A 23,060-nucleotide genomic window follows, 5' to 3' on the forward strand; every position below is an offset into this window, starting at 1 on the left:
GGAAGAAAAATATAAAGAAAAATATCTCTGCCTCCTCCAGGTGATTTTCTTGAATTATTTAAAAGAATCCATAGGTTTCAAGGTAACATCCATGTTTGATTACTAATGTCATGGTGCTAGAGAATGAGAGTGGTCTGGCCTATAAGTAAGAATTTCATGCACCCTTTAAATCTGACACTAAACTTAAATAGTAAGAATACTGACTACTCAGACCAACAAAGGTAATGACTCACCCAATGTGTCTAAATCCATTTTCTATTTGAGGTGTACAGCTCTCCAAGATGCTACTTTCAATTATGCTATTATGTCAAATGATCCAAGGGCCTCATTTATAATATGACTGTACATATAGATTTGATCTTAAATTCCTTGGATTTGATTCTACATGAAAATCAATGTACAAATGAAAATAATACCCCAAACTGATGTGAAAACAGTTTTATACTGGAAGTCACACACTTTGACATCACCTGTACAACATTTTAAAAACATCATTATTCGAGTTTGCAGATAAAAAAGAAAAACCTTCATTGTGCTGACTGCAATGGGTGGCAGCAGTTTGGAAAAACAATGGAATCAGCAGAAGAGCAAATATATAAACTAGCCAAAGTAAAATAGTACGAGATAAAGAAAATTAGTGCACAAAACTGACAGGGGGCATAGCAAGAGAGTTGAAGGCCAGGATATGCATGTAAACTAAGCCAAAGATGTGGCCAAGAAAACAGAAAAGATTTCATAACCAGAAATCAGTTTAATACACAAGAAATAACATTAGAGACTTCTTAAGTTGAACCCCCAAATTTGGACAAAGCAGGAGGTGCACAACACTAAACTTTTATACCATCCCAGTAATGACGTCACGTGTTGCACACTACCAGACGTCCTGTCTAACAGTGGCAATTAACCTTCAAAACAACTGTTTTAACAACTGATTTAAATGTAACAATGTTAAAAGACAAATCAAATTGAGAATGAAATTTGACCACGAAATCCTTTAACCTCAATATGAAGTTTCAATATTTTTTTTTGAAAAGTAAAATCATGACATTTTGGTGTGTGTTGAGGTAATGCTCTTCAGATCTCCTGGTTTTCTGACTTTAGATCCTTTTGGTTACTGTGTCAGCATTGACAAACGATCGGACTGACTCTTCATAGATTTTTCTGGCTAATTTTGACATCTCTTCTTTTTTTTACCTGCATTTCTCTTTGCCTTTCCTTATGGGTGGCTGTTGGCACGAAGGATTTCAGAACATTGTATGAACACTCTTAAGAAAAGTGGTTCACTGTTATGACATGCAGGCAGAGTCAAATCAAAATACCAGGTCGAAAGTCAAAGATTGAAGAGTTCTAAACCAGAAAATCAAATCTAATGCTAGGGAGGTAATAAATTACAGCAAAATATTCAAATGCTTAGTGGAGTCTGAGTTTGTCCATTGATGTTTCTGAGAGAATTTTCTGGAAGTAGTTTATTTAACAAAATTGTAGTAATTTGTTTGGGACGTTGTAGCCCTACTGTATGAGGTGATGATTTGACAAGTGGATTATGCCACATGATATTGATATTAGTCGCTGTTGCCCAGTGTTGGTCACCATGGATGCCTCTTTTATCAGAAATTTTGCTATCTCCATTCTGCATGAAAACATGAGATTGAAATTCTTTTTCTGCTATCTCTACAAACTAAGTGGAGTCAGTAACAAATACTGAAAAAAATGTATTATTTTGCAGTGGATTATTCTCTTAAGGGTGCTAATGTCACCAATGCCTTCAGGTTTCTCACTCCTATACTTTGGAAAGGAAAGCAGATAGCCTGGGTGCTCCCCAGGCCTGATTCTGGAGTCTAGGCAATAGAAAAATGCTCTTCAAGCAGTAAATGTTACAAATAGCTATTTAATTCTGAATAAGATGCCAGTGTTGAGATCCTATCCTGAAGAAAACAGTAGCTTTATACAGGGGGGCCAACGAACAAGTGCCTGCCTACACTGAGAATACTGCATTACGTGGTGAAAAGAAAAATGATCAGAAGATGCTGAAAGTGATCTCCTTGTGCATCAATACATCTCTGTGTCCGTTTCAGCATGTTCATGTACACTCTTTGCAAGTCGTGGGATCGATTCATCTGTATCGCATTTTCAATGCTCAACTTCAGTTCATTTACAGTCCACGGATTTGTCTCATACACACAGCCCTTTAAATGACCCCACAAGAAACAGTCGCACGTTGTTAAGTCAGGGGATTTCTGTGGCCATAAACCCTTGCTAATAATCCTTTCATCAGGGAAATGCTCCCGAATAGTAGCCATAGATATGCAGGAAGTATGGCATGTCGCTTCAGTACACAGCCACCACAAAAGTGGTTTCCAGGGGTCAGACAGCAAGGAAACAAGGCAGGCGACATGACCACAGCCGTCTATCTGGTAGCAGATGAGACTGGAGTCGTCTCGGTGGAGGCGGGCCACCCTGTACAATGGCGTCAACACATCCATCTGTAGCAGTCTGTGAGCAGACTTAGCAAGAGATGCTTTGGTGACATCCACATGACATAAATCTTGAAATCGATGGAAATGTAACAACAATGACAATAAACAACTTGGGTTCTTAAAATGTGTAGATTAATGCAACAGCAGAGTAGATGGGATGGTAGTTAACAATTACTGGGCTGTCGTCTCCCTTTGATTATCCCTTTCTTTCACTTCTGGTTATAGACTGGCTCAATATATAAGGCTGCTGCCAAACCTGAGGCTAATTCCACTGGCATGAACGCCATTCCATCATAGTTTACCCTTGTCAGTATTTTAATTGCAACTGAGCCATCTGTACACCTTCAGTGATGACAACAAATGAATCACCACTTCTTAAACTAAAACTTCATATCTACTGGAAATATTAGTTTTAATAAAGCAGCTAATTTAGGACAGTTCGTCCGTGATGACTCATGCACTTTTCTTGTCATTATTTTATTTTTAAATTCTAGTACATATCTCTACCAGCCTACAGCTCCTGGAATTTAGTGTCACTGTAAACGTTTTAATAAAAGCCTTTATTTCACCATTTTTCACTCATGCCCCACTAGTATTGCTCCACGAGAACACGTTAATGAACATTTATGCAAATGTTATGAGTCTTAGGAGCACTTCATTTCTTCAAAGCCTTAATAAGCTAGTGTTGAAAGTTTGATTATAAGTTTTATTATAATTAACATCTTGTTTACTTCAGACAGCTGTTCTCATATTGTGAACATGCAAAAAGCATACAGCACTAGTGAGCCAAAGGAAAGGTCTGGTTATTGAATTTCATGAAGAGTCCAGATAAGCTTTATTCTACATCTCTGTTCAGCATACTGTGACCAGAAGGAGGCACCTGAAAGCCAAAGACTCCAGAGTGGATTTATCTTTCCAGCCATACTTGTATGATTTATTTAACGTTGGACAACTGAGTCATATTCTTAGTTTGGCTCCATCCACACTAAGTTCTCAGGCTGAGGTTTTTCTCCCTTGATGAAGATGAGCAAACTGTTACACATCTTGACTTGTCACTTGTACATCCTGCAACATCTCCACAGGGCATGACCAGTAGGGGTAATTCTTCAGACCATTCTTCCCATTGCTTGGTTGTCTTTCTAGGGATGTCTGGGATTGCGCACTTTTGTATCCCATAGAACTCTAATATCAGATATCTGTTTTGAGATATGTCTTTAATATTGACCAATTGTGAATGATGGTGTAGTGGTTAGTATGGCTGACTCATAATTCCTCAAAATTAGGTGTTGTCTGACTGGAGTTTGCACATTGTCCTCATTTTTAAATCATTTTTTCCTCCAGTTGCTCTAAAATTCCAAAGATGTATGTGTTAAGTTGATTAGTGACCCCAACTTGACTCAGCATGAATATGTGTGTTTGAGTGAGCCCAGACCTCCTTCTTGCAGCCCCAGGGTTCCTGCCCTTGACTACCTAATAATCTGAAGGTTCTACCGACCTCATAAAAGCTAAACCTTTGGAAGTTTGATTGGTAGTATTCAGACTTGTGGTAAGGCATTTCACCCTTTGTTTGGACCATTGCTTGAATATTATGGAAGAAAGAGTAACAGAGAGTTTATTGGATAGGAGTAGAGGCCCATGGCATGATATCTGGTGCTGCCAGAGGGATCTTTTGAGACAAGGGTCTAAAATTTTTAAGAGGTATTTGTTACTTTACAAGTCGTTCTGAACCAGTGTATGAAATGGAAAAAGAAGAGAACATTTAGGTTATTTTGTGAAAGGGGGTTTGGGTATTCCACCTCATACATACTAAGCTAGACGATGGAAAGAAGTTAGGTACGATACCAAAAAGTGTCCCCTCTTTACAATTCCCAGGAGATAGAAACAATCTAATAATCTGAAGTACTGTAAGGAACAAATGGTAATTAATAAAGAAAATCGAAAACAAAACAAAAAAAAAAGTACAAAACAATAAAAAAACCCTACAAAACTAAAACTTCAGGAACTATAATCTAATTAGCAAAAAGTGGTGGATGAGGGAAAATATGAATGAACTGGAAAATTAATGACGAGCAAACCTCATATACAGTTTTGCAAAATTTCCCTTAAAGTTTGTTCTGTTAATGATTTTGCAAATGTCAAACATGGAACTTTTTAAAATTAAGTTTTTGAGTTTTCTTTGTGTTGAAACAAAAGAATATGGCTCCCCAAGTGGTACTCTGCCGGTGAAACTGCTTTCTCCTTCTTTCGCTGCCCTCCAAAGCCACCCCAATATTTCCCAACATGTTGTCTGCGGCTTCATGCGCTTTCATCTGTCCTACCAGTCTCACCTCCCACTGCTCATTTTGGGTCAGAGGTAACACCTTCTGTACTTGCTGTTCCACAACTCCGTACCAAGCCAGGATCCTTCTGGAGTTTCACCAGTGGCCATATTCCCAAGGATTTTTTTTTGTAGCAGAGAAGATCCACCTGTGCTTGCATGTAAGTGCTCTCTAGCCCCCCTGCGCCAGAATAAATTTTGCTATACATATGCAAATGGTGATAAAGTTTGAAGATAAGATGAAAGTATATCTGCTAATGGTGCATACTATCTCGTGGCAAAACAACATTTGTTAAACGAATGTTTTTGTGAAACTCTAAGTTTCACTGTGAATTGTATTAGTCATTGCTATGGAAAACATAAAAAACTACATGAAACTAGAAAACAGTAATAACCAAATCCAGAAATGTTAAGCCCTTTTATTTCTCTCAGGTGACTGCAGCTCTATTAGTTACAGCACCTGATGGTAGTGAACCAGTTGAAGGCCCCAGTTTCAATCCCACATAGTAATGATATCAAGTCTCCACCATTTTGGATTTTTAGGTGCTGTGATACCATTGTTCTACATCTGTGCATGTGAGGGATGAACATACATTTTTGGAAGCCATTTTATTTAGTAAGAAAGTTTCCACTTTGTTTTGATAAAAGGAAGACCCTTTTCTAGTGAGAGAAGGTTACTTTCTTTGTCTGTTTCTTTTCAAAGGTGTCTGACTTTCGTTTTCACCAATAATCACCCTAATTTCAGACATAGCTGTTAATTTTTATTTGGTTGTTGATTGTTTTGCTGTTAAATGCTTTGACCTCAGCTCTGTCCTGACTAGCCTACCTGGATTAACCCTGAACTCTTTGAGGCTGAATATTTTTTCCAAAAAACTCAGTTTTCTGAAAAGCATACAAAGTAATGGTTTCACACATAAATCAACATAAAACGTCTGTTGCTGAATGCTGTGGGCACCTGTTTGGCAGCAGTGACTGTGCAGGGGCAATTTGATGGCCAGCTGGAATACGTGGTGGGCCAGCTGCCTGGCTGTCTTCGTGCGGCAGATGGGTACAGTGCGACGTAATCTGGAGTGTACCTCTGGTCATGGTAAGTGGCGGTCCTCCCAGGATCATCAGCTACATGAACATGTTCAGCACCATGATCAACTGGGGCCCAATCAGCTGATGCTGGTACCTCACTTTTGTTTTCAATCTCCATCTCCAGATCACTTGCATCAAACTCCAACAAGTCCAACAAGTCAGAGTCCAAATACGCAAAACGTCATCCACAGAGTATTTTGCTTTGCACATTCGCTTTGGTCTGTCCCCAGATGTCGATGCCGTTTTAGAGATTGCTTGCTCTTCGCTACTCATGCATGAGCAGGGAATCAAGGTCAGCTCAATGAAGTAAACTTTCCTTCTAGCAAAGAGAGTTGAACTGAAATGTAATGGCGAGTGTTGTTGCAGTTTACAGCTGACTACCGTCCTCTACACCTGAATTTTGACAAAAGTCAACATCCACTCTTAAAGTGTTAAGTACCACTGCCTCACAATGGTGCATTTCATCTTTTAATCCAACCTTTTTGAAATAAAAATATGAAAAGACAAGATGTCAAGAAAGTCCAATGAGTAGCAATGGGTGAGTCCATAGAGTTAGTTCTGAAGGAGTTTTCTGATTTAATGTGTGCTTTGATAACTCTCTATGTTTATATCTGAGGTTATACTGCTCCCAGTCCACTTCATGATTTGTCTGTGTAGAGAATAAAACTGAGAGAAATTTTAGGCACAATCAAAAGGGGAGCCTCACATAGAATATTTTGTGGTCCTGAAATGCAGCATCTGCTTTGGGATCTAACAAATCACCAGGACCAAATAATATTTATCCTCAAGTGTTTAAGGAAGTTATTGACTACGTATGTAAACCCTTGCTACAAACTTTTCGAAAATCTCTATACACTGGGGATATTCTTAAAGACCGGAGTCTAGTGAATATTATCCCATTGTATAAAAGGGGTAATTAGGCTAGATCCAAGTAACTATAGGCCAGTAAGTTTATCGTGCATTACAGTTAAATTAATGGAAGGAATTGTTAAGGGTAAGACTGAACAATACATGTCAAGAATAGGAGTTTCAGGGAACAGTCAGCATGGATACAGATGAGGAAAGTCATATTTTACTAATATGCCAGAATTCTATGAGGAAACAAGAAAAAGTTTGATCAGAGTGGTGCATATGATATTATTTATCTTAATTTTCAGAAGGCTTGTGTTAACAAATCACATGAAAATTTAGTGATCAAAGTGAAAGAAGTGGGTACAGAATCAGCTCAAACACAGGAACCAAAGGGTAATGGTGAGGAAAACTTCAACAGAATTAGGTGATGTTCGAAGTGGTGTCCCTCAGGGGTCAGTGCTGGGCCCTCTGCTTTTTTTATATACATAAACAATCTGGACAAGAATATAATCAATGAGCTAGTTAAGTTTGAAGATGATACCAAGCTAGGTAGATGGTCAGATAATCTTGAAACTGTTGAATCATTAAAGAGGGATTTGGACAGCGTACAAGCTTCAGAAGATTTGTAGCAGATGAAATTTAATGTAAGAGAATGTAAAGCATTAACTGTAGGAAGTAAAAATGTTGGCTTTGAATACACAAAGAGGGTTCTGAAACTTGAAAGCACACTTTAAGAGAAGGATCAAGGAGTCGCAGTGGACTTGACACTTTCAATTTCCAGTCAGTGTACAGAAGCAAAGAAGAAGGCTAATAGGACGTGAGGTTATGCAGGGCTTCAGTTCTGGACATGATAAATTGAATCTGTAAAAAGCATACATGAAAGGATTTATTACATTTTTACACAGATGTATGATGAGATCATTTATTTTCAACATGTTCACCATCATCACAGATACAAACTGTGATGTGATTCTTCAGTTCTACAAATATGATTTGCAGTCGATTTTCAGTAATACCCTGAATCGCAGTAGTTATCCTTGTCCGCAAATCATCTAAAGAACATTGTTTAGTTCTGCGGTGCATCTTTCTTGTAATAGTTTCTAAACCTTCTTTGGATTGCGATTAATTTTATCTTGACTGACCACAGGATACAATTTACTTACTCCTACTGAAGTCATGGGTCAATTGTAATTCTGACAAAAGATTAATGAACAAATTAATAAATTAATTAAAAATCAATAAATTATTACACATTTTCTATTAAACAACAATTAAATAAATTAAACAATGTTCTGTGCAGATTGATTTTATCAAGCAATACATCTGAAATTTAAAATTACACAAGGACTTCATAATTGCCATGAGTTGTGGAGTACAAGTCAAGGGAGATTATTTTTAAATTATGTAACACACTATTAAGGCCTCACCTCTAGTACTGTGTTCAGTTTTGGTCTCCCTACTACAAAACAAGACATAGCAGCAATAGAGAAGGTCCAGAAAAGAGCAACTAGGCAGATTCTAGGACTGCAAGGTATGAGTTAAGAGGTAGGAGATTGAAGGAGGTGAATCTTTACAGTGTAAGCAAACTGAGATTAAGAGGGGACATGATGGAAGTGTTTAAGGCATTATTACAGTAGATCCCAGCTGCTAATTTAAAATAAATTCTTTAACAAAAACACAGGAACACGTTTGGAAACTTGTTTTGGGCAGATTTCAGACAAATGTTGGAAAGTTTTTCTTAAGGCAGAAAACCATAGACCCCTGGATTAAATTACCAAGTAGTGTGTTAGAGAGTAGGACTTTAGGGACCTTTAGATTGATGTTATTTTGGACAATGTAGGTCAGCATTGCTTAAACTATCAGCCTGAACTTGACTCACGCTGTCAACAGTTTGCAGAATGCCTTGTGAGGGGTCACAGCAGGCAAGGTGAAACCACCAGCAGAACAATGATCTGCACCAATTCTCCTGGAGGACGCACCGTGGTGATTGTGGGATGGGAATATACAAAAAAGGCAAAATTAGGTTGTGAGAAAAAATATTTAAGAACCACTGATCTACTTGAATAGGATGGACAAGATTGTTGGGGTATTCTGGTCACACTTTTTCTAATGTTCTAATGTTCTAAAGTTTTAAAACTTGACTAGATGCCTGCTGTTCTATTAAATATGTAACAGAAGAGGGGTTGGCAGTGTTACAAGAGCACACTCTAGCTTTCTATTTGGTTTCAAAGATTGTTGATTATTCCTGATAATTGCCTAACAGCACAGTTTAAGGTGGCACTTGGGGACCATCAGATTTACAAGTGGCACTACTTGGATGAATTATGTAAATAGCAATTAAGCTTTGTTAGTCAAGATGGTATATTCTCTACTCAACTTCATCTTAGTCTAAATGACATGCAATGTTTGAAAAAGATTTCTACTTCTACCAAAGTCATTTGGTGCGGTCATTCCATTCTGTTTTTTTTTTTAACATGATAAAGCTCTACAATAAAGCCTACACGTATCCTCATTTGTAAAGCGGCTTCCAGCTTCGCAGCACTCCGAGGATGTGACCTTCCAACAAAACTCCTGCAAGCTTGGTGTGATTTATGGTGCTCAGGACAGCTGTCTGTTTCCAGAGAATTTCATTTTTACTTGTTAGTAATCGTGCCACAAGGGATACAATTTGCATGATGTCTTGATTTTATCTGCCTGTTTGCCACTTAATGCGATAGCCAGAAAGTAAAAAATAAATAAATAAATGATCGTGGCTGGTTGGCTTGCAAAGAATGAGATTTATTTTTCAGATATTTTCTTAAACACGACGGAGGTGTGTGGATATATTAAATGGTTGTGCAGGAATGAATGGTGTCATTTCACTCTGAATAAAAAAAAGCACCAAACTGCAAGCTTCCTCCTACTAAATGACATGAAAGATGCTTATCATGCGGCCCTCTGCCCCCAACTCCCTCAACAATACTGTGGCCCCGCCTAGCCTTAAAAATTGCATTTTAGTCAGGTTTGACTCATCACAATACAGGATTTTCAACAGGCTCTGCCTAAAGGGTAAATATCCTCCAGAATTCTCAACAAATCTTGTGACTGGCAAATGCAGGCTGAGGCAGTCAGCGCACGTCAGATTTCTTATTAACAGTGCAGATGCCTGTACATTTCCTGCCAAGATAGAGACCAGAGGGGACAGTGACTTGTCTTCTGTGACTGGCTGAATGAAACCTGGGGGCAGCTCTTGCAGATGCCAACGACATGTTTGAATTTACTTTGACGGAATAAAAAAAGAAGCTCACAGCTGATGCAAAATAAGTACATTTTCACTTATCTAGTGCCTTTCATTTATTGGCAAAGTAGTGTATATGAACACTATGCACGGGTGATATTTTATATTTATTTATCTAATTACACTGGTGACAGTCCAGGCAGCAGCACACAATGATGTAGGGGCGAGGATGGGGCCATCAACCTTCCAGCTTCCAGTCTTAAGCCAACCCCCACATCTCACCTAACAAAATGAAAAATGAAAGAAACTTGAGGGCAACTCAATCTTCTTGGGTTAAACACTCAAGATATGTGGTTTTGACAGCATTCTGGGATCTTTTTGATTCTCCCTGTCACGGTTTTGATCTAATGGCATTAATGATAGCCTTGTATGCTCTCAAATTGGCAAGCAGCCACTTCTGCACATGAGATGCACCATTTCAAAACAAAATTAAGATTCGTTTCAAGATGTCTCAACCTGCGTCTGCTCCCAAAAGAGCCCCCGAAATTTGCAATTATTTTTTGTACTTATTTGTGCAAACCCCTAACAACAGATGTGAGGAGGTGCCCCAGATGAACGCAGTCAAGGGGGTCAATATTCTGGCACACTGCCTGCCCTTTGAGCTAAGGAGTAGAGCTGGAAGGCTGCTGGTTCATTTCAGTCTTATATTATTCATCTGTTTATTAGAGGACACGATACAAGGGAGCATACTGTATCAAGAAATGAGATGGTGGCTCAGATTGACAGCAGCCCCCTACTTCACAGACCACCCTGAGTCCTAATAGGTTAATCAAGCAGAGATAATTCCTTTAATGACACACACACACATACACACACAACTCAATGGCAACAATCTGTTTCATTAGTTTTCTATCTGAATCTAAGGGCGCATTACTGAAGAATGTCAGATGCATTCTGGGACATTTTTGACAGTGGCTGTAATTATATCCATTCTTCGTCCACTTTGAAACACCTCCTGCCTGCCTGCACTCTGGATAAGAAAGTTCAAGTTCCACCTAAGGGACAGTCCACACTTTTACATTTTTCGTTTAAAAACGCAGACATTAGTCTCTGTTTTCCCCTTTCATCCACACTACCTGGCATTTTCAACACCCAAAATAAATGCCATAAACTTCTGAAAATGCCGCCTCAGCACTGTAATGCGGAAGAGCAAAAACACAGATTTTCAAAATCGCAGACTGTAATTGTGTTCTGATTTGTTTGTACTTATTTCATAGCCTTTCCCTGATTGAATCCTGCTCATTACAATGTTTCATTCCCTCATTGCTTACCATTCACGGAAGAAAAACAAACTCCAATATAGTGAGTTTCTCAACATGGCACTTGCTGTGTTCCTCACCTGTGTGCATCTAAATTTCGTTTGTACAGTTTGAATGCTACATACATGCAGTGACCACTAGGGGGCATCACTAAGCCTCTAACCCTAGACACAACTACAGCAACCCAGTCCTGAGTTTAAAGAAAATAATTTTATTTACAAGGAATAACTTACCAGGCATCTTCAAATTTTCAGTACCCAAAATAACAAATCTCATTTCTTCTCTTTAAGTTGATATGACTGGTGAGTTTTGTTGGACTGAATGGCCTGTTCTCAACTAGAATGTTCTAATGTTCTTCCCACTCCTCACAGGCAAGCCTTGTCCACCTCCTTCTGACTTCAACTCCCAGACCCAGGTGAGACAGCCTTTTTTATGCTGGACTCTGGAGTACTTCCAGTGACATAGCATTGCACAGCGGTCAGAAACCCCCCAAAGCAGGGAGAGCCCTACCCTGAAGATCAAACTAGCAGCAGTCAAGTTTCCCAAGAGAGCTGCACATCAGGAATACAGTTCTTAGTATTTCTTGTGGGTGTATTGAGTAGTCAAGCTAAATGACACCTTTTATTGGCTAACTAAAAGAATTACAATATGCAAACTTTCAAGTCATAGGAGCTTCAAAAGGGGGATGAAAAAACTGAGGGTATAGGGGAGGCTCCCTCTTTTTTATTCCATTATTATGGCCTCCCATCTGGGACAGGTACCAGCCACCAATCTGGCCAGGATGATTGTCCATCCACATCTTTCTATAAAGGCTTCCTGGCCAAATGAAAGAACATCCCTTCCAGCATGGATGCCAGCAAACTACAGTATGTATTCAGTGACAATGTACTAAATACAAATACCTTTGGCTACAGTTTTGTGATAAACCCCATGGCTTGGAGTTGTTACTGTCACTTCTAGGATTTTCTTCTAGTGTTCCAATGCCCCAATGTGAGTGAACATCTACATTATATGTGTTTTTGGTGATTTTAGTATGGACGTAGACACTTTTGTAAATGATGTGAGAATGGTAGTATAGAAGAAGTTCATTTTAGTTTTATAAACACCATTTTTAAATGAAAATGAATTAGTGTGGATGTAGAATAACACTGCAACTTTCTATTCAGTTTGCAATTCAGCATCTGATATCACTGAATTGTAGGCAGTAACAATGGCCGAAAGCCTAATGCTTCAGCTGAGGTAATTCTAGGGGCACTAGGGTCAAGGGGTCCTCTATTCTCCCCCATGCCCTGACACGGTAAAATGTATTACTTTATTTAGCACAAAGTCAAAATTAATAAGATCTACAGGAAGAACTTAATAAACAAATGTTTTGTTTTCATTTTGTGAAAAAAAATACAAAACAGCACAAAAAAATTCAACATTTTGTATAGAAAATAGAAAAGAAAAACAATAGAATAAAGTAAATTTAAAATCAAAATAAGTGAAAAGTAAATAAAAGGCAACGTAAATGTATATGTTAATAAAAAATAAATACAAATTACACAATGAAATATTTAAAAAAATAAATTAAAAAGAACACACAATATTAACACAATATTAACACTAGAATCCCTGAAACCTACGAAAAAAGTTGTTTATGCCCAGCCACCTTAAATTCTTTCGCACCTCTCTATTAGCATCTTTTGTTTTGTAAATGTGTCAATCAGCACTGGTAGCAAACAGCTTGCTATCCCATCCTCCCACCGACGCAGCTGAAGTTCTCCCAGCTCAAGTCTGTTTATCTGGGAGTGAGGTACCTGAAGCTGTATAGGGTAAATAATATATCATTGTTTGGAACACATACATTTCATTGGTGTTCCGTGTCTACAAAGATCTGTGTAAATGTAGGATGACAGGAAATCCAAGGCATGAAACATTGAACACAACTAAAACAGCAACTTTTTTCATGTTATAGTACAGTAATAATGACATGAAATGTATAATGTGTGAAGACTGAAGTCCAAATATCAAATAAACACTTTCAAAAAAGGTGTAACAAAACAAGTGTGCTTTTATTTAAGAATATTTGTGTAATATATGTGTAAAACCTGAAGTCCAACTATCAGTCAACAGAGTCAATACGTCTTCTTGGCTGGCGCAGAGGTAAGAACTGCTGCCTCATAATGAAGAGGTTAGCTGTTGTGAAGAAATAAGCACACAGAAGCTCAGGTTAAGGGTTGGGAATCCTCCCCGTATACTAGGTGTAGAGTCCAGTACAAAACTCAGGTCAAAAGTAAAGTAAAACATCTGACAACATAAAGTTCCTTCTTGACTCTTTTATATGAAACAAAAGGGAAGTGCAATTAGCGGGGAGGAAATGCAGTGGATAGTGGAGCTGATGTCAAATGCAGTGGCTGGAGATCACATCAGGAGCAGAGTTGAGGAACTGGAGACATCGGGAAAGTGCAGAAGTGTGGTGACTTCACGGAGCCAGCCGAGGACTCTTTTGTATGAATGGGATGTGATGACCGGTAGGACCGTTTTATTCTGTTGTTTTTCTGTGGAATGAAGGAAAGAAAATCATTAGTGCATCATCTCAGCCCCCTGTCCTTGGTCCTTTCACGCACGATCGAGCCTTTTGACTGTCCCCTAAGCGTGCGTGTGTGACACTGTTTAAACCTGGGTTCTTCCCGTTTTGAGTAGTGATCTGCTGTTATTATTGCTATTACATAATAAATACATACATTTGATTTGAATCTGTAACACCTGGTGTACATTTTTTGCTAACTATAAAAGATATCGCTGAAGAGATATAAGCAGACACACAAACTCTGGTGAATCATGTCTTCTTGGTATCTTGCTGTCAAATTAATTTTTTGTTATTCAGTTTTATTCTTGAATAAAAGCACACTTGTTTCATTATACCCTTGCAAAAGTGTTTATTTTATATTCCAGTAACCACTTGAATGCCATTAAATCTGTCTCTGCCTCTCACAGATATATCCATGTATGAAAACGCCATTATTTGAAAATGCTATGTCTTTTGAACATGAGTTGTCATTTGGACATGTTTTTTTTCCGATCTTGCCTGTACTCTGCATTATGGTGCATGGTACTGAAAATGCAGACAAACTTCTTCTTTTTGGGTGCATACACCATCAGCATGGTACTGCCAGATCTAAACACTAGCGTGGTGAATTTCTCGCATACTAAAGTGACTTTAGCTGTAGGTGGAAGTCCCATTTTACTTATGGTGCCAAGAAGAGTTGTGTTGCGGTGCAGCAGTCTATTAGCCAGCGAAAGCAACGGGAAGAAGTTGTCTGTTGCTATGATTCTGCCTTTGTCCAGAAACGACTCCATTAACTTTATGACCACAGTCTTGGAAAGTCTCCCGTTAGACGACTGTGATTTTTTCTTAAATAAGGAGTGGCATTGCACATGTACTTTGTCTCCAAATCTGCCGCAATCCAAAACGTTATGCCAAATTTGTCAGGCTTGGTTGAGATGTAATGCTGGAGAGGACAACGGACCTTGATTGGAAACAATGTTGTATTTTTGAATGGGCGTTTAAGTCAGGGTCTGATTTTATGATTGATTTTTTGGGTTTCAAGACCCGACTTATACATGAGTATATATGGTAATTGAATAAACACTACAGATTCACTGTTACTTATCACTGTCCTGCTTCTTCTTTTCTTCCTGTTCTTGTTTTATTTTCCACTTTTTGTTTCTAGACATAAAATTCCTCTTCATGATTTAAGAAAGTGGTGCTGATTATATTTAACTTTACTAAAAAAGTAACATTCTTTTCAAATAATCTCACAACGGAGTTTGAGGACTGTGTCCTTGTAGTGTATTGATGCTATGTTTCAAAGAGGGGTTCCCATAGATTTGCCGTTGCATTGAGCACTTATGTAAGCGGACATGTTCAGGGGCCTCAGTCAATTGCCTGCATTGCCTGTCTACACCTCTGTGGTCCAATCAGCATTATACCCTTGCTGCTTATTCCATCATTTCTTCTTGAGTCCATTTATTGTCCATAGTGACACAAATCAAGAGGTAACTTTGTAAAGTATGCAAGGCCTTATTTTAGCTGATGAGATTAAATAATTTTTGGAGCTTCTGGCACTGCAATGCATAATAATGTCCCTAAAAAAAGGTCAATCAGGCTACACTGAGCTAAAAGGCAGAGTTAATAGGTTTTCTTGGATGGTGACAGTTCTTTCATCGTCTTAGCTCAGTTTTAAGGTGGAAATGGACTTTTTAACAATTCATCTAATTTGAAATGAATGTTTGAGTTCATCAAAGTGTGTCACATAGGGGACAGCTGGATAAGAGCGCACATAGTTTAAATCCCTGCTCTGAATCTGAGAGACTGGTAATGTCTTTTAACAGTCAGTGTTTAAACTTGCTGAAGACCCTCTCACAAAAGATGGCCCAATGACCTAGTGAGGTCCTGGTTCTGTGAGATGAATGCATACACTCCTTCATTTATTGTGGTTCTAGCCTCAGTGCTTTTTGAGTTCCATATCACTGGTAACAGAATCCATATTACTAACCGAGAATAAACCAGATATGGACGCAGGGACACGGCGATGGGACCATGAGACGTGCTGCGCAGGCGCGCGTCTCATAAACCGCAAGCGAAGTCGTATCCACTGCGAACGAAGGAGTCACGGCCCAAGAATGAAAGAGCTCAACTAACGTGAATGAGAAATGAAGCAACAACGCGCCCATAGCTACCACTAACGACACAACCACACAAAAAAGAGGATTCTGCGCTGCACCCCAGAGTCAAACGTGAGAGGCTATGGAGGCCCCACAGGTCCACAAAGACAGTACGAAAGGCGCAGGCGTCACCGCCATATTGTGAGTGGCACTACTGTGGAGTGAAGGCGCAGGCGTCACCGCCATATTGTGAGTGGCACTACTGCGGAGTGAAGTTAGGAATAATGTGCTGCTTGGGATTGCACAAACCGCTGAACGCTTTACACCAAATTCAAACACAATACAGCTCAATGATACAAACACAAGCCCACCTGGATAAGATCAATGAACGCAGGTGCCTACAACGAGCGTCTGAAACTTCAGAAGCAAAGCAGGCACGGGTTCAAAACGAAAGACCACAACTGACGGAGATAAATAATCTCTTTCAAATCTATTTCGGGTTACCCAGGACCAGGGGTTGGCGAGCGAAGCGAGCTGGGGGCAGAGCCCCCTAGTAACAAAACAACATGCATTGAGAACCCTTAACTCCTCAAATGGCCTTAGCACATTCCTTCCTGTCTGTTTCCTGCTACACTCCTGTGAAACCCAGGGAATGAATCATGCATAAAACCAACAGTTAATGTCCTCTTCTGGGTACACGGTTAATATAAGGATTATGATTTGCTTTCTTCTTTTACAAGTAATATTTTAATAAAACATGTAATAAGAAAAACAAATATCAGTAACACTTCCACTTAGAGGTAGATAACATCCTGTTAACCAGAAACAATTCTGTTTTAATTCTGCTCAGAGAATACCACATAAGAAACAGTATAAATTAAAAATGCAAAGACAAAAAAAAACTATAAGGGCTACAGTGGAAAACTGAGTAGGTAGACATTTCAAGGACATTGGTCATGCCTAAAGAGGACTGATCACAGATCACAAGGCCTGAACATGACAGGGGAGACAGCCGAGTACTATAACATCGCATTGGCCTAGTAGGTACATCAAGGAAGCACAAGACAAACATAAATTCAGGCAATAGACAAGCAAAGGAGTCTCGTCCTCTTTCCATTGATCTAGTGACCATGTTGGATTAAAGAACAAACAGCTGACGAAGATAAAGTGCCACCTGGTTATCTGGGCAAAATAGATACCTAAACTCCTTGCAAGAGCAGCTGCTATCTATCCAGGGTGTATTTGATATAATTTGCCACACTCATTACTTTGCTTCTGTTTTGGACTCATTTAGGAACCTTGAGCTGAAAAATGTTAATACAAAGTATAATGCATGGATGAAGGTGTAGTCTTTTGTTCTGCTTGTTTTGGTTTGCGACAAAGGGCTATAGTGGGGATTTGGGACACTCTGTTCAGGACTATGTAATAAAGAGTCAGAAAGTGAGAATAGGGACAGCCTAGGATCCTTCCTCAATAAAGCAGCATTGTTCATACCTGGCCACTCTTTTTGCCTGCATCTTGCCCTGTTCCTTTCTGTCAGTGTCTGTTGCTGGGTGACATTAATCATTCTGCAGTCATGTGATGGGAAGGGCACTGGCAATAAAAGGAGGAGCCTAACTACAGGACTTTGCTATAGCATTGTGCTTCCCGCCCTTGCAAAGGCCTCCATTCTAATGCTATCTCTTATGGTACAGCCTGGGTTGCTGCCCTCACTTCTTGATGTTTAAATATTATTTTTCATACTCTGTTATAAATTCTGTTTTTGGCTTTGTTCTGTATGTATTTTATTTATTTAATATGATGTTGTTTATTAGTTTTTATTTTCAATGTTATAATATTTTTTTATGTCTTTCTCATTGTCTGCCCAGCTTAATGTATGTGAAACCTAAAGAGGCGGAGCCACCTATTTTGGCAGATGGGTTCCTAGCCCTGCAATATTTAATCCAATGCTGAAGAGCATTAGGTTTGTGGTGTAGCAAAGACTCCATGAGAGTAATTTTTATTTGGACGTTCTGGCCTTGACCCCTGCATCATCTTTTGGTTAGCAGTTTATTGGAAATGTTTGTCTTTAGGTTTTCCATTAAACAAACCTATTTTTATTTCCTTTTTCCTCCTGGAATTGTTTTTGCAATATTTTTTGAATCTCTTCAATAATATCCAAATCTTAAAGGAGCTTTGTTTTTAGGGTCAGAGGTTCTTTAATGGTTTTCCTTTTATAAATATTTTGGTGTTTTAATATTTGCAGTCTTTGCCCCAGTTTGCCTGTTTAGCTTGGGGTTTGGCTGCCAATGGAGAGCCCCAGATAAAATTCTTGCCTGGCTGGTCATTTGGAAGCCAGCATTCTGCTTTTTTTGTGCTTTGTGGTGTAAGGATTCACTACATTCCCAAGCTTTTCCTTTTTTCTTTTTTGACCTTTGTTTGCCTCTCTTTATTATGATATTTTAGCTTTTTTGTATAGGCTGTCTGCAAATTTGTTCAACCCCTGCCATTCTTCTTGGTTATTGTTGAATTAGAGGCTTAATAAACTAGTATTTATTGTACATTTCATCATGCCTGTCATTCTTTGATCTGTATGCCACTTAGGGTGGCTACAGCTCGTCATGCTTCACAGAATGATATTCCGTGGTGTAGCCAGACAGCTGAGCTTTTAATTCCAGGGGTCCAGTGCTGTACTGCAGGTACTGTTGTTTCTAGAAGCATGTCCAGCCAGCGGTTAACTCTCACATGGAGTCTTTGCTGCACTACTCATTTTAAAAAACCAAATCTGACCCAAACCTGCAACAATAAAACCACACCAGAATCATGGCCAAAAATAAACATTGACTACTTCCACAAGCCTCCTGATTTAAGAGCTGTTAAAATACCAGCATTCCTCCCAGTGGAGAAACATTCACTTTCAAAACAACCTGCACTTGTTTATTAGTAAGAAGGAGTACAAAAGACATTTGTAAATTTGTATTTATGTAAGTTAAAAATAGTATAACATTTCCATATGTAACATGTTTAAAAGGTGTGCAGCAGCAGATGTTGTGAGGTTAGCAGTACAAATGCTGCTATAAAAATCTAACTTTCCTCTCTATCTGTATTAGGATGGAAATGGAGGTGGCTTGCCAAGTTCTATGAATCTTATAAGTCAAAAACATATATATTATGCTGCTCATTAATATTTCACCTCAGAAGTGCCTAAAAACCTTTATATGAATTATTCATATATACATACTGTATTAAGTACAACACCATAAACTGCCACATTGATCTTAAAATGCAGATATGTGACACTTTACTCCCTTATGACATATTGCATCTCCAGTACTCACGACATGGCATCAGTGGCGTAGCTGGAGTTCGCGCCACTTGGGGCGGGGAACGTATCTGAATATGTTAACCTATTTAAATAGAAAATTAAAATGACGTATGGAGAAAAATTAAGATACATTTTTCATATAATTATTTATATATAGAGAAACAGTAATATTTTTTCACATATAATTATTTATAAGCATCAGCTAGACAAGAAAAAGTATAGACGCACTGATAAGCCGTGTTCTGATTATTAGTTTAATATAATTACGCTGTGAAAACCAGAACCGGTGTAGTGTACAAGCGATAGGTGGGGATGAGCAAGAACACATTCAGATTGTTAAGAAACGAAATTATACATTGTGAATTAGTTGTTTATCTTCCTAGAAATTATTATTGGTGTAATGTTTCTGTTTATTTTTGTTATTGCCTCATAAATATCAACTGCCGTATCTGATGCTGTCACAGAATGACTGTCTGAAAATGATTTTTGAAGCATTTGTGGATGAAAATCAGAGAATTTGACTTTTTTCATTCATGAGTGATATTTTTCCGAACCCTGCTGCTTACACGTGAAGGGTTCTGAGCCTTTTGGCCAATAATGCCGCCCCCAAAAATGTGCCGCCTGCCCCTAGCTACGCCACTGCATGGCATCTTGAACTCATTCTCTATACTCTCTTCAACATCAACTAAACATTATTGACTATATCATGAGACACAGACACCCCGGTGCACTATTTAAACTTGAAATTGAATTTCTTGCCTATGCTTGTTGTATGCTCTTCCAATCACTTTGATTTAATAATAATAATAATTCTTTGCATTTATATAGCACTTTTCTAACTACTCAAAGCACTCAGCAATTGCAGGTTAAGGGCCTTGTTCAAGGGCCCAACAGAGCAGAGTCCCCTTTTGGCATTTACGGGATTCGAACCGGCAACAATCCAATTGCCAGTGCAGTTCCCTAGCCTTATTTAGACCGTGTAAGAGAACAGACAGGCCCACGATAAAGAGTTGGTGACCCTATATAACTGAAGTGAAAATAAGCACAAAAGAAACACAATAATTGCGGAAATGTCTTTTCTGACACAAGATCCCAATTGAACTGTCAATATGGCAGACCTTCCAGTCTTAAGTCTTTCTGGCAGGCCCAGGGGGATGAACACCAGAAATGACATCGGAGGTGTTACAGCAGTCTGTCTTCTGTCTGTAGAAGGAGGAAGAGAAAAGGCATTTGGACACAGCACCAACCCCTGGATTGGCAGAGAATTACAATCACCAGAGCCCTTAAGCTGTCCCCTTGGCGCAGAGAAGTGCATGACAACAGTTTTCCCAATTTCAAACTGTCATCTCACAAAAGCGATTTATTAAAAATGATCAACCTCAGTTTTCTGACTGTCTTTCTGATTTTCTCTGTGTTTTGTCTCTTTATAAACAGTTTTTTAAGAAAAACACTGCACATCCTCTCTCTGACACACCAACACTGAGGCCTTTCAGCCAATGAATTATTCAGCAAAAATATGTCAAGAAGCGTGATTGAGGCTCCTTTATATCAATTGCAACACACCTTTATAATGCCTCACTGGGACTGTAAATGCCCTTTTTGTCAGACATTTTTTTTTAGTTTTTCTTTATTTTTTGTCTTTCTGGTATGTATCTAAGAAGGTTTTTTTGCTGTCGAATATCATAATAATATTTACTTATTTATGGAGCTTATGAGAAAAGCCAAATTTCCCCTTGGGAACAAATACAATGCTATCTATTGTGGACACTAGGGGACACTGTTGCCACTAAAACCAAACAGACAGACACGTAGGACACTAGGTTAAAGCACTAGAAGTTGTTTTTATTCTTCTGCCTTCCTTAAACAATACCTCCCGGCACCACAGCCACAATAAACAGGCAAGTAATAATCACCAAGCACAATATTCTCTCTCTTTATCTCCTCCACACCTCCTGGCAAGCTTCATCCACCTCCACCCGACTCTGGCTTCTTGGTTCATGTTCCGCAGTCCTTTATATAGTTCTTGACCCAGAAGTGCTTCTACTCTTCCATCAATCTGACCTGCTAGCACTTCCAGGTCAGACAGAGAATTCAAGTTTTTGATTAGCCCGGGAGTACTTTGGAGTTTCCATTCCGGGCTAGGTGAGGACTTTGTCTCCCACCATCTTCCCACAGCATCCCCTGGTGGCACCCACGATACCTAGCAGGACTGTGTTGCCGAACTCCATGTCCCATAGTGTCCTGTGGGAATCCGGGGCACCACTGCAGTCCAGGGAAGCTGCCTATCTATCTATCTATCTATCTATCTATCTATCTATCTATCTATCTATCTATCTATCTATCTATCTATCTATCTATCTATCTATCTATCTATCTATCTATGGCTACTTTTCCTCCTTGCATTCACATATGCTCTTATGTCATAATCTACAGAGCGTTAATTATGAACAAATCCTTTCCTCTCTCTGTGGTAGTCATCTCTTTTTAAATATCTTCCAGGATACAAAAATTAGTTATTTTTTTTTTGTTTTCATTTGTTGTCTAATGTTATCTGCAGAAGATGTACTACATTACCTTTCTTGGATACATGCTTCTTTCTACAGTAATTTGTGAGGTGGAAGACCGGACAGTGTTAATGGTTGTAGATATTCTTTGGGATATTGTAAGTTGTTGTTTTCATCTTCCGGCTTGATCACCACCAACTGTTTTTGCATAGTATATTGATACGCATTTAACCGTTTTGCCGTGTTACCGATCAATATTTTTGGCCTTTGACTTCCTCGTTTCCCTGTGCTAGGATTGTCTGTGTACTCATTTTTTCTGTGGATAACCCTTTGTGATGAAATTCTTCAATAAGATTTGGACATAATACGTCTTCTTTAATTGGGAACTTAAAGTGAGGAAAACTTTAAAATTTATAACAGCTGAGAGTGCAGGGAGTGTCTGTCAAAAGCGATGAGAGTACTATGGTCTTGTTTGAAAATGGTTGATAGGGGGCATGACTTGAAAGAATCTCATGGCAATATTCTCATCTCACGGGACTTACCGGTATATTTTATATTTTTATAATTTGCAACTAAGGAACTTGACTATCTGGGAAAGTTCCACCAGTGTTTTGCTGATGCAAATGTTAGCATCACTTTATATTTACTGCTCTTGGGTTTAGTACTAGGGTGTTGTATCACGTTAGCCATTATGGATATAGTGAGAAGTCAAGCAAAATGACACCTTTTATTGGCTAACTAAAAAGATTACAATATGCAAGCTTTCGAGGCAACTCAGGAAGAAGGTGTCATTTTGCTTGATGTCTCACTGCTCTTGGGTTTGAAACAAATGAATAGACATTTTAAGTAAAAGCATGAACTGAACGTCTCTGTCCAGTTATTGATTAGTAGCATTGCTGAGAGGCAACAATTGTTCATTCCTCGTCTAACTTTAGAGGACACTATTTTGATGCCCTTAGTTGGTGGTAAACAGCATTAAAGTGAAGGAATGAAAGTAAAAACAGTCCCAGTTACTAAGTAGCCTGCCATCAGCTGTCCCCAGGGTTGAATATGCAGGGTACAATACAGACAGTGAGACAGGTGAAAGGTCACAGGTAGTTGTTGTATAGTTGCGTTTGTTTGACATTTCTTCTTATCCCCTATTAAGAAAAGAACCTAAGACATTAGTTGATCTCCTCCATGTTAGATGCACATCACATATGATCTGATAACATTACACAATATGTTAAAACATCACGTAACATATTTTTATAATGATGCTGAAAGTGCACGGCAAAATATTGTAGTGTGGTCCTTGCCCTCTTAGCTTTACTGGCACCTTTGGAAGCTTCTATTATTGA

Source organism: Erpetoichthys calabaricus, chromosome 2 (assembly GCF_900747795.2).
Source record: "Erpetoichthys calabaricus chromosome 2, fErpCal1.3, whole genome shotgun sequence".
Lineage (NCBI taxonomy): Eukaryota > Metazoa > Chordata > Cladistia > Polypteriformes > Polypteridae > Erpetoichthys > Erpetoichthys calabaricus.